At 45.8% G+C, this 13,373-nt stretch overlaps 2 protein-coding genes across 3 annotated transcripts in view; one reads left to right on the top strand and one right to left on the bottom strand.

Annotated features, from left to right (window-relative positions):
- Positions 1–13,373, bottom strand: part of LOC106747981 (ecdysone-induced protein 74EF) — a 251,112-nt gene that overhangs the window by 229,750 nt on the left and 7,989 nt on the right. The window contains exon 1 of one of the 2 annotated variants that reach the window (XM_014626083.1): positions 1,601–2,728. The exons of the other annotated variant lie outside the window; for it this stretch is intronic. The gene's annotated coding sequence lies outside the window, so the exon portion shown is untranslated. Of the gene's footprint in view, positions 1–1,600; positions 2,729–13,373 lie in introns of those variants that run through there. 2 annotated transcript variants of the gene reach the window in all.
- LOC106747995 (U7 snRNA-associated Sm-like protein LSm11) overlaps positions 1–13,373 on the top strand; it is a 77,774-nt gene that overhangs the window by 51,624 nt on the left and 12,777 nt on the right. The window lies entirely within an intron of this gene.

Here is a 13,373-nt window from a genome sequence, read left to right on the forward strand (position 1 = left end):
CATTTTTTCGACCTGATACCATAAACATCTTATTCTGTACTCTGTACTTCCAATTCGCATATTACGAACTCGAAAATATTAATTAGAATGAAAATGACGATAAAGTCTCACGGGCCGAAAGTGTGGCGAATTAAAAAGAAGAAGATGCGTGGTTAAGCCAAGTTGAGTCGCACGACGAAATCAATTTTCCGAGTGAACAATGAAGCCGATTCTATCGCGCGGTTTATCTCGATGGCGTTCCTCCGAGCGGAAACCGAAGCATCAAACGAGAGACTCGCGGCTAAATGAGGAGTAAAAGCGCCGATACACCCGATCGAATTTAAGCATCCCTGGGTGGAAACGTCGCGCGAAGTAAGCGTACACCCAGGGGGTCCCGGCGATTTCTATGTAAATCAATACTCTGCGGCGTACCGAGGCGTAATGCTCGCGATCACTTCCTCGATCGTATGCGATTACCGAGTCTGGAGTCGTCTATTTTCACGGCGAGTCTTGTCGTCCATTCGTTCGTTCATCCGTCCGTTCGCTCGTTTGGTTCTCGCTCGACGAAAAGGTTCCTATTAAGTAACGCACGGCGGCCCGGCTATTCGATCGCCGCGCGTCTCGCCTCTATCAAACCGGCCGCCTGCCTCCTCTACCTTCTCCTTTTCCTCCTCTTTCGCTATTCCGCAGCGTGCCTGCGAGCGCAACGCGGCGCGTGTCCCACGCGCGCGACGGCCGTGCGTCGCATCACGTTGCGCGAACGATAGCGCGTGGGCGAGGCGCTTCGCCGCCGCCGCTTTTAACTGTCACGGCCGCTCGGCTTAACCTTTGCGCGAGGATTCGAGTCCCGTCTCAGGGGCTGTTGGCCGACGGCTACGGCCTCTCCGCGTTCGGATTCATCGAGCGAAGTTTCGCGGGCCTTTCGTACTGCGTTACAGCCTTCAATCGTTTTCATTAAATACGAATAACTACTGTAAAGTAAAAAAAAAAACATATTGTACTTGCGTTAAAATCCGTCCTTGTTAACATTTTTGTGTAAAATTTTTGACACACCCGTGCGTTGATTTAACATATCACGCATGTTATCTTAATATATTTTGTATTGACTTGATAGTCAACAAGTATAGATGTTAAAACAACACATTTTATATTTTAGCGTGTCGATTAACATATTATGGATATGAATTTTGTTATTTTAGCCGTAATGTTCGTGTTACTTTTCAACATATTCACCTTGTTGTTGTTGTTGTTGTTGTGACCTTTTTTGTAACTGATTATACATACTAATAACAAATATATATAATCTTATATTTACGCCGTTACAAATTGACCAGATTCTTAAATATTTTTTAAACAGTTTCTCGAGTATCCTTTATGCCAGCATGAGCGTTGATTGTGCGATTTGAAGAAAATTTATGCAAATCAAAACAGTAATATAGGTTGCTCTAAATTCTCTACCGGAAAATTATTATTCTACGTTACTCCTCCGTCGCACTTTTTATCGATCGCTTCCGCGACAATTAAACGAACGCGCGGTTACAGATATATATCTTACGCAAAAGTTTCGAAATAACAAACCAGGCGTGATTGAAGGACGGAAAAAAAAAAAAGAGTCCCTTACCTGTCGTCCTGTCTACTTCTGCACGGGACTCGAGGAAGAGGAAGTGAAGCGCGGTCGATCGTCCCCGAACGATGGCTTGTGTAACGCACCTGATTCCTTCCGCACTCACTAACCACCGTGCGAGTTCCCTACTAGCTTGCGAGACGACGGGTCTTCCCACCCTCGCGGCAGTTTGTTCCCGAGAGAAAGATAGAAAAAGAGAAGCGGACGAGCGCGAAATACGTCGCGATTATTTACCGGCGCGTGTTGCGACAGCCCACGCGACTTGCATCACGCGCGGGTGCACGCACGCACGCGGTCGCGCGTCCACCCACACACGCGTTGGCTGCCTGCCCCTCGGGGGGAGCGATCTTTTCAGCGAAAACGAGCAATGTGACGGTGACCGCCGTTCACGGGAGGATCTCTTCCACCCTCGGCCCGCGCGGTGTCTGCGAGATCGGTGGACGCTGTCACGTGCGCGAGGGCAATGCGGAACCAGCGCGCGGAAAGTTTCATCTAACGCGACCGCCGTCTCGATATCGCCTGGACGGTGATAACTCGAGTTCACTCCGACCGTGACTTGAACGCCGCTCTGTTGAACGAGTGTCCCAGTCCGAGCTTGAGAGCGGACGCGTCGCCGATTCCCCTCGCACAAACGAGAACAGTCCGAGTCGAATTTCTCACTTCTCCCGCACTGTCCCTTCCGTGCATTCGCTCACTCCCAGTCCGCGCGGTCGATCGCGTGAAACCTTTCAACTCTATCGCTGACACTGTTCACCCCGGCCCCGCCACGGTCCGTGCGACAGACGCTGTTCAAAATCCCACCGATCTCTCCGTCCAACATCTCCGAGAGATAACACGCTCTCCGGTGAATAAAACCATCCGCCTCCTCTGTCTTCCTCTTCACACCGAATGCTCCGAATCGCACTCCGCGGGGCGGCACGCGGGGGAAGAAACAAGGAAGCGAAAAGAGAACCTCAGATCCTCTTTCACCCGCTCATCCCTCCCTCTCGCTCTCTTCGGTCGCAGTGTCACACGGGGGTTGTTGAGAGAACTTGACTCGGCACAACGTGCGGACGAGTACGCGAGAAGCTGAGGCTCCGGCCGGAGGCGCGCGCGGAACACTGAACGCGACGCGCGAGCGGTAAGTCTCGGTTTGCCTAGCCTAGCCGCCACTAAACGCCACTATCCTAGGTTAGACACGCTCGCGACACTCTCCCTCTCTCTCACTCCCGTCCCGCCTGCCTCTCACCCGCGACTCCACGACGCGTCTCTCTCTCTCTCTCTTGCTCGCTCAAACCTCGTCATCTCTGTCGTCGTGAACCTCTCGCTCCTGCCGCGCTGCGCCCGCGATTCGGAACGGAGGGAGAGAGAGAGAGAGAGGGAGGGAGAGAGAGAGGGGGGGAATCGTAAGGCCATAGCCACGGCCATCGAGTCGCGGCACACGCGTGTACGTATGTGGCGCGCGTGTGTGTGTGTGGCCGCGCGAACGCGACCGTTCGATTGCGCGCGTCGAAAATCGCGTATGTCACCTGCCCCTTCGCTTTTCGCACCGTCGATCGCGCCAACACCTTCGTCATTCTCTCACGAGGAGAGGATGACGGTCATTGGACTATCGAACGTGATCTGTGAGATTAGAAAGTCAGGCGGGAGGAATTAGGAAGGCGCCAACTACGCGCCGCGGGATGTCCCTTGACATTTTCGACAAAGCGATGCGCGAATTACGAATTTACGAGACAGAGAGAAAGTCGCGCGATTAAAGGGAGCCGCCATCGCTTCATCTTTCATCGAAATAATCACGTCATTAATGCGCAGTAATCTCGCGATTATTAGCGTTTTTATGAGCGGTTTATATTAGCCGAGCGAATGTGCCGCGAGCAATGGAGCGAGCAACAAGACGACGTCGGTTCTCGACGATGCCGTTTTCATCCCAAAAGCGTGCCAAGAAGAGAAGCACGGCGCGCGAGAACGGAGCGCGCGCGTGTTCCCGACGCGTGTTAACGCGTTCTATATTCCGGCGACGACCCGGTAGCGTACACACGCGACTTACACGCGTGCGTACTTACGCACGCACGCACGGTTCGGTGCAGCCGCGTAGGTGTGAGCTCGGACAGGAATGCATTCGGCGTACGACTAAGTGTAATATAGGAGGACGTGTCTACGGGAAACATGTGTTTTCCGGGCGCTTTAGACGCGCGTCGCCATCTAAATCGTCGCTTTTATGACGGCGACTTTCGATTCGCTCACGATTCGCGCACACGCGGCCTGTTCGCCTTCGAAAGTGCCGTAAATCAAAATCCGAAAACGCGCTGGATTCTCCGATATACGTCTAACGGGATATACTCTCTTGGGACGCGGCTTCTCCCAGCCAGAAAAGTCCGGCCGACATCAATTATAGTGGCCGATCGACGGTCGAAATTTGCAGTCCATTCAGCCTACACTGTAAATAATTTGGTGTTAAATTTAATATATTTCACATGTCCCAAACGGCCCACACAAATTTTTCGGTTAATTTAATACAAGGTGAATATGTTGAAAAATAAGAAATATTATGTCAAAGATGAACACAAAATTAAAACATTCATGATATGTTAATCGACACTAAAGTATAAAATGTGTCATTTTGACACTCACACATGTTGAGTATTGACTCAACACAAAATATTGAGATAACGTAATATGTTAAATTGACACACGAGTATGTTAAAAACTTAAGAAAGAAATGTTAACAAGGACCGATTTTAGCACAACTACAAAATGTTTTCTACCGTGTAAATGTGGACTGCAATTTCGACCAGTCATCGACATTAGTTATTGTAGTTACAAAATATCGTTCACAACAAAATTACGCAGATATAAACGAGATAGAACAAACTAATGTTATTTTATTTAAATAAAAAAAGACCGTTTATCTTTTGCAACTTCTCATCTCATAATGAATAGCTGTTGTACATAATATAATATAATGATAAATACTGTTATAACAATATTTGTTATAACGTGGAAAGTGACAAAAATATTGACTGGTATTCGACATCGACAATTTATCGACGCATCGACGTCGAGTCGATCATTTCTGGCTGGGTCAGCGCGTGCTTGATCGTCTTCGTTATCGGTGACGGTCGAATATGCATCGTCGCAAATGCGAAAGGAAATTTCGCAAACCTACAGCAACATCTTTCGGAACTGACTAAAATGCCCCGGTCTTTGTGAAATTTACGTACACACGAGAGATTCGCCGATATTTTCTGAATTTACATCGCGGTTTTCGAAAAGTCGGCCTCACGATTTTCTCCTCTGCGCTGGTCTCGAAACGCGCGCACGGCTCATATTAATTAGACGCGACCTCAATTTGCTCGCGAAGCCAAAGTCATTTGCAATGCCGGGGAAATCAACGATGGTTTCGGAATTAACGGGAAACGCGTTCTCGCAACTACGCAACGCGACGCAATCGGCTCGTTATCACGTATCGCTAATAATACGATGCGCCTATGAACGTTAGATTAAGGAGTAATTAATGACCGTTTGTAGTCACGCCGACGCGCATGACGTATGACGCGATTTGCAGTTTTTTGTCGATACGTCTAATGCGCATTGCCGCGCGAATAGACGGCTCTCGTGTTTGCACGGAGAAACCGAGAACATTAACTTCGGAGTTGACTATTTGAAAGTAAAAACATTCCAAAGTCTTTTTTTCCTCATTTTCCTCATTTTCGGTAGCGACGCTCAGCCGCCTATCTATCGCGCAGAGCTATCCAAATATATATAACACGGAAAATCATTTTTTAGCCCACCCGCTATCAGTGTCGTGCCTCGTCAGCCTCTGATGTAATCGATCCGCCGCGAACCGAAGTCTTATCTGCGTATTGTCACATCATCCGGGATATCTCTATTATAAGACGTCGAGTGTGGAACTGATGTCAGCTCAGCAACGCGTCTGATTGCGTCCGTGCAACTCGATAAAATTACTTTTCAAGATTCAACAGAGAGTTAAGATGAACGTTTCAGGACGGGAGATCGAGATTCGTTTGTCCGTGTATCGCTTGAAGACGACATATTATTTTTCTCGTGAAAATTCGTAACATATGATTTGGCGTACAAAGGAGAGGAGAGGTTTCGTGCAAGGGAGGAGAATTTAGGAAGGGATTTAAAGGGCTTAGGGCGAGGCAAGTAGTAACGTACCGCGTTTGGTCGGACAAACTGTCGCGCCGCTAATGCGGTTCACAGCGCAGGTGGCCGACGCGATTGCCACGGATGGCGGAGCTGATTCGCGAGACTTTCTAACGAAAGTGCAAGTGTTTTCTTTCTTTCAACCGGCCGCCGCCGCGTAACCGTCCCCGACTCGCGACTTTCGCGCGTTTTCCGCGGTTTCCCGCCGAGGTCGTCGAACGCTTCCGTCTCTTTAACTGTCGGCCGTGCTTCGATTTTCGTAGGCAGGCACCGGTCTTACACGCTGGTGACTGCGACACTCGTAACATTTCAGCGACTTTTACGACGACTTATTTCGAAATCGTTAAGGTAGTTAGAGTGTTGGATTTTCCGTGGCGATATTAAAGTTTATTATATACTGAAAAACATACCTTCTTATAACTCTATTTAACTATCTAAGTAATAAATGTTAATTTTCACGAAAACTAAGATAAGTATATACACACAATATTAACAAACACGGAGATATTGTTCGCTCTCTAGTTTTCTTATTAATGCGTTATTTATACGAGTTATACAGTTGAGCATAGAAAAAGGAATTAGCTGTCCATGTAATACTGAAATAAATTTAGTTATCAGGTCTAGTTTTAGCCGTGGGAGCTAAAAACTAAGTACATAGGCAAAAAGGATTATCTAAATTAACTAAATTTCGGTTACATTATACGGAAAGGTAATTTTCAGCTGTGAAAGTTACTTCTTTTTTCTGTGAGCTAGTAAAGATACATACATAATAGAAAGTGATATATAAATATTTAAATATTTAAAAATATTTATACATATGTACATATATAATAGATGTTACTATACAGAAAAAAGTGCTAAATTCAAGTAAATAATTATTCAAATATTTCTTAGCAGATTTTTACTTGATTTAAGTAAATATTACTTGAATGTAGTATTTTTTCTACATTCAAGTAATATTAACGAAATCATGTAAAAATTTGTTAAAGAGTATTGGAGTAATTATTTACTGGAATTTAGGACATTTTTCTGTATATAAATTGTAAATTTCTTATAGCTATATTTTAACAAAATAAAATGGTCAATAATTCCGAGATTTTTGTATAATATATTTGTATTAGTCTTTAATATTACAGTAGTTTTTAAAGATTTTAAATGAGGTTAGAAAAAATAAAAAATAGAAGTAAAAATAGGACAGAAAAAATAAAAAATAGAAGTAAAAATAGGAGATTAACTTCAAGAGATAAGCATAAAAAGTGTCACCTTCAATTACGAATATCTCAGCTTCCGAGCGGTCAATCATTTTCTAACTTTACAGACGTGTAGATAACGATTTTATCAATATACGACCCAGGTTCACAAAGATTCCAAAGAAAATAGTTTGACAGACCAACTGCCTCAAGTTCCCGCAAGAATGGGAGAAAACTTAAAGCGCGAGATTTACGAGATTAAACTTATCAATTGATTTATCTAAAAATGCTCTCGAAGACTTGTTGAAACGTTGATTGAAGTATGTGTGCGGGGAGATGCGGTAAAACGTGCAGAGAGAATGAGGCCCGGTTTAAAACCGGCGAGTCGAGGCACAGCGCGGTGTAAAAATGACGAAAAAGCGCGAGGGGTCAACAGGCGCTCGAACTGCGCGTCCGACGAAAGGAACAAGAGGGTCCTTGCGGCTCACATTCGGAGGACAAGCGTGGTCCGCGAGGGGCGTTACAGCCGAGTCGATTTAGGAAGTCCCGGCTGCGGCCTTCGTCCGTGACTCGAGAAGCGAAAATTTCTAAGATCCCAGAGCCGGAGCGAACGCACGAGAACCGCCCGCGGCGTTCAGTCAAGGCCCACGTCGGGGCCTCGCCGTGACATAAATATTCGGGGGGGCCTCTTTGGAGAAGAGGGGACCCGGTTCTCGGCCGCCGAAAGAGCTGAACTTGAGAACGCGCGCGCGCGCGAGAGAAAGGGGGACGTGGGGAGAGGCGAGGTGAGGAGGTGAACGAGAGAGATACGCGTAATCGTACGGTGGCAATGAGCGACCCTGAAACGGCAAATTCGGCGATTCAACCGTCATCCTCGAGAGGCTCCTTTCGTCTATTTTTAAGAGCACACCGACAACTCCGAAGCGACTCGCCCCGGCGCGCGCGGAGGATAATCCGTCACTCTCGCCGGTGACGTAATCCGAAGACGAGCATTGGCTTGCTTGCTTGCTAGCTTGTGAGCAAAAATCTCAAGCCGCAGCATTCCTCGTTCTCGACTATTATACAAAGGACTCGCGGAGAAGACGGCGAGGAACGTCGCGCTCTCGCGAGTTTCGTTACTAATCATTACACTCATTATTTACAAATACTAAACTTTGAATTAGCGCGCGTAAAGCCCCCTTAACGACCCCCGTACGAACGTAATAATGCAACTTTATACTCGCGGAGCAGCCTCGTATGCATGTTCCAACTACGTGTCGGTAATGAAAACTCGACGAGCTCCAATAAATCCCGCTCGTTACTCTCGCGCGGGACTCGCTGCCCGACGCGAGTCCAGCTAGAAAAAGTGACGCGACCATCCTTTTTTCCCCGGATGCGAGGATACGCGCGCGATTTAACGCGCGTCGTTAAATTCGCGGGTTATAAGTCCGCGAATCATACGCGCCGGTTTCCGCGCGAAGCATCTTGTTTTCAAAGCTCACGCTTTGCATACGTTCGACGGAACATTTTCTCGTCGGAGGTAAGCCGCGATGAGACCGCGATCATGAATATCTAGATGTCTCGGCGACTTTTAAGACGTGCCTAAAGTTAAGTGCGATTTAAAATTGTGCAATCACATATTTGAGGTAACCTGCTCAGCGCAGCGGAACGCAAAACCCCGGGTGGAAATTTTCATCCTACACAATCCTACACGGAAAAAAAAGTTTCGTTGAATTTATCAGATATGGGCAAACAAATGTTTTGATTGTGAGAACTAAAATTTGGATTTCTAAACCAAACCTTTTTCACCTACATTTTAGAGAAACCTTTGGTCCTCACAACCAAAACATATGTTTGCCCATATCCAAGTAACAGTTTTATCTGAGTCATCTGAGTGAATTTCTCAGTGTAGTCCTACATTAAGTCTTCAAGTAGAGGAAACGTAAGTAACTTCCATTTATAGCATCAACGGAGCACTAATAATGCTCCTTTGATGCTACACGGAGACCTTAGACCGCCAGGGGGGAAATTTTCAGTTCTACGTTATGCCGTCAAGTGGAGAAAACGGAAATAATCTCCCATTTGTAGCGTCAAAAGAAGCACAATGGAGGACCTTTGAAGACTCAATGTAGGAACTAAATAGGCCTAATGTAGAATTGAAATTTCGAGTCGGGATTGCATAAGAGAAACGCGGGAAAACTTTCTTCGCGGGAGGTTCTCGAAGCTCGGCCGCTTTCAAAATCGGCTCGAGGTATGAAAATTTGCGACGACCGGCGAAGTTTTCTTACATGCTGCGGCGTGCCGTCGTCGTTCCGCGCGCGACGCGACGCGACACACGAAGCTGACGCGTGAAAAAGTTGCGCGACCTGATAGCGCAGTTTACGCTCGCATTAAATCCGCGGCACGCCCGTGCCGCATATATTTAAGCGCATACGACTGCACACTCGCGAAACCGTTGCATCGCGCCCGCGAACGTCACCCGCGACTGCGACTTTCACCGCACACATTCGTCTCTCTTCTTTCCGTTAATTCCGCCATAAATTCGGTAACTTCCACGCCTCCTCGTGCCCCTGTCCTCCTTCGAACCGGCGATTATTCACACGTATCGCGCGACACGGCCGAGAGAAACAGGAGCGTGTGATTTGTGCGTTCGCAAAATGAAAAGTGAATTTTTTTCGCAGCCGAATGAAGCGATAACGCGCGCACCGCTTACCCTTCTCTTCCCTTTTAACGATCGTAGCAGAGTGCTTAACGTCAATTAAGATTGTAACGCCGGGGAATTCGATGTGTTGCTCGTGTGTAAATTAATTTAATGTGAAGCATTTAGATCTCTTTTTTTTTTATGCAAACTCGGTGTACATGAGAATGACAAAAAAAAAACGTGGGCGAGGCGCGCACGCGCGCGCGCGATGATGACGCGCAATTCGCGAGGCGCATGCTTTTGCGTGCAAAACTCGGTCGTACGAGAGTGAACACTCTCCCTTTTCACCTGGCCAGGTGACAAGATTCTGATGTTATCGGGGAGAAACGTCGCAAATCTCCGACAACGGGTCAGCCTTGGCACGATCGAGAATCAATGAAAAGTCGTTATCGTTTTACACGATGAGCGAGGCAGGGATCCGAACCGAATGAAAATATCGGTCCGGTTCCGGCCCATTAAAATATTTAATAAAGGTTCCAGTTCCGGTTTTCTGGACAATGAAAGTACCAGTAAACCGTTTAAATTACGGTTTTTTCAGTTCCGGTTCTTTAAACTTGTTTCTTTACTGAAATTTTTATTGACTTAAATTATATATATAAATACGGGGGTGACAGTTAACGTTATTAGATCCGATTGTTTTTTTCTCGAAGAAAAGTTACTATTTCAGTTTTTTGTTCCGGCGACTGGATGGCACAGCGCTGATGCAAGGTTGTTGTTATCACTGACGCTACAGTAACATTTATTAGAAAAATGGTTCTCCTCTTTTTGCGCGTAAAATAGAAAAAAAAACAAGTACGTTTGGCGCCGAAAATAACTATAATTTTGTATCAGTATATACCTTGCTATGTCATAATATCTATATTTACCCCTCGACATGTGTTTTCTCAACTATCGCTATATCCATAATTGGTAATTTTATTCTGAAAATAACTTGATATTCGCAGACATCATTCCACGCGTATGCGTATCCCAAAGAACAGGGAATTATCGTTAAAGGAAATTGCCGCGTAATAGAAGGAGTGTGTTTTCAAACAACGAAAGCTTCCGTGAACTTCCACGAATTTCACGTGACTTAATCGATTCCTCGACGGCCGTCAGGGATAAGTCGTAACGGTTCGACGCTCCGAAAGCGCGAATGGTTAAAAATAATGAACAGATGGTAAAAATAATATGGACTCTAGCGTGTGTATGTGTCCGGCGTAAAACGTGATATTATTATTAATGCCGTTCCAAGCGTACGATCGAGGCAGCGTGCATCGATTCAATTTCCACTAGAGAAAGAGCTGAATCAATTGTGCCGTTCGACGTCGCGAAAAAAAAAAGGAAGAAAAAAGTGAGTGGAGTGCAGTAGAGAAAAGCGGACATGGTATTTCGCACTATGCGCGATGCGACGAGAAATATTTAAATATTGCGCGCGACGTGAGAGTTCTTCATCGTCGGGCAGCTTTTACGCAAAAGGTCGGTGCAAAAAGGCTTAGAAGCCATAGGGATCGTTCTAGTTCAAAGCTCCGGCGTAAAAGCACGGCTAATCCCGGCTCTTATTAACGTAATTCGTGGCAATCCGCCGTGAGACAAAAGTTCCGACCATAACCGAGCGATAACAACTTTACGGTTGTACTTTCCGCATTTATGGCCGAGCGCAGCGGGAACACAATCCTGAGGAGGAACGGAACTCAGTCGTTCTCTTCGACTATGAAACGGACACCGAGGGCGCTCCGTAATTTACGGTCAATTCGACGGACTTTTGCTTTACGGGGATTTTCTGGACAGCCAAGTCCCCGCGCGTCTAACACGTGGAACGCGCGCCCGGAAAACGAATTTATTGTCACTATTGATCGAACGGTGGAAGAGCGACGCGCTTGTAATTTGAACTCGTCGATTGAACATTGACACCGCCGGGGAATCTCGACGGCGCGCGAGGTCCTCGAGGTCCTTCACGTTCAGCCGCAAAAATACACGCGCGATTTTGTCACACGGTTTACATCGGCGCTCACGACACTGCCGGAAATTATTCAGCGTTTCCCGAGTACAATCGCGAAACACACCGACTAACGAAACGTAAAACGTGTTCTCCTTCGATATACCCGCCGATGAAATGTTATTGACAGACGCGTGACACGAGCCATTGGGAAAATTTCAACAGCGTCGTAAAGAGAGTGTCGAGTCGCGCCGTGAGTCTCGAGGACTTCTCCGGAGAACGCGATCGGCGACAGGATCGATTACATGATCTTGAGCGAGGCGGCCGGATGACTCGGCGAGTGAGAACGAGAAAATAAGAGAGATAGAGAGAGAGAAAGGAGCGAGAGGATGAAGATAAAGAACATACTCTTACTTTTCACCTTCCGAAAACTGAAAGCCGCGTTCTCTCTTTCTCTTTCTCCCTCCCGCGACACGTTCGCGCGACCTACCTGGCCCGGTGTTAACGTACGTATAGTGGGCCAGTGTCAGGCAATCGACTTTTGGTTATTAGCGCGCGGCGGATTTCGGTGAGTCAGAAAAGTGTGACAGTCGCGCGGTTCGCGCGCAGGGTCACTGGCCCGTATTGAGGCCAATGTTAAGAGCCGGGACGACTTCGGCGCTGATTGCCTAATGCCACTTGCATACGGCAACAGGCGATAATGAAAGAGCGACACGTGGGCACGCGCGGGCTGTAAGGGGCGCGAGGGAGCAATTTCGACCGGCACAAACGTTACTCAACCTTGGAAGCGTAACGATCTGTTTCGCGCGCGACCTTAGAGGAAGGCGGATCGGTCGCCTCCAGAATTCGCTCAAATGCGTATGTCGCTCACGTACGACGAAATAGTCACACCCGTGTTTGTTTCATAAGGCGGACGAGCGAGCGGGGCCTAACATGGACATTAACTGTCAACTAACGACGCGGAACAGTGAGAAGAGTCTTTCGGGCTTGCTTATTTTCTCCGTATCCGTGAATCTCTCCCTTTCCCCCTTTTTCTTCGTGAATATAAACTTTATCAGTTCCAGCGTTTTTTCGCCCACTGTCATTCGTCTGTATATAAACGCGATATATATTCCGAATGGCATGAGGGAAATTTAAAGAATCTTTCAGTCGAGCGCTGATCATTTTTTCACCTTTTTTGTATCCTCTAACCCTTTGAGGCACAAACGAAAACGCAAGCAATATAGACGAGTACAAACGAGCTATGAGGAAGCATTTTTATTTTTTACGAAGTTGTTGACACCAGTTTCACATCGATGTATATTTGTAACAGATAAAATATCTCTTTTTTAAGGTATATTTTTGTTAATAATTAAATTTTTATTTTAAAATGTTTTAATTTAAATTTTAATTTTATTAAATATTTTTATTATTAATCGTAGACTTTTTCTGAATTTCTAAAAATAACAAACATGGATTTTTCACACTTGGCATCGGCATAATTTCGGCAAATGTCTAAGTTTTTTTATTACGTTTATTGTAATACGACAGTGTGTGTTATATTTCGTATCATTCTTTTTTATATTCTAAAATTGTTTCATTGCATTAGGATCGAAACCTTCAGGATCGAAACATTCGTTTCTTTAGTATGTTTATATAATATAATAAGCCTTTGTGTCGTCCGAACGTCAGCATCTGACTCTTATTTTCTTTCATTTTCATGTCGTAGATTGTATATATATTGAGAGCATTTATATAATATTATAATTATTATTTGTGAAATATTAATTATTATTCGTATAATGTAAATAATTCGTATAATTATATAATTGCATATTTATATAATTATATCATTCT

Source organism: Dinoponera quadriceps, unplaced genomic scaffold (genome assembly GCF_001313825.1).
Source record: "Dinoponera quadriceps isolate SergipeBrazil2010 unplaced genomic scaffold, ASM131382v1 scaffold163, whole genome shotgun sequence".
In the NCBI taxonomy this organism is placed as follows: domain Eukaryota; kingdom Metazoa; phylum Arthropoda; class Insecta; order Hymenoptera; family Formicidae; genus Dinoponera; species Dinoponera quadriceps.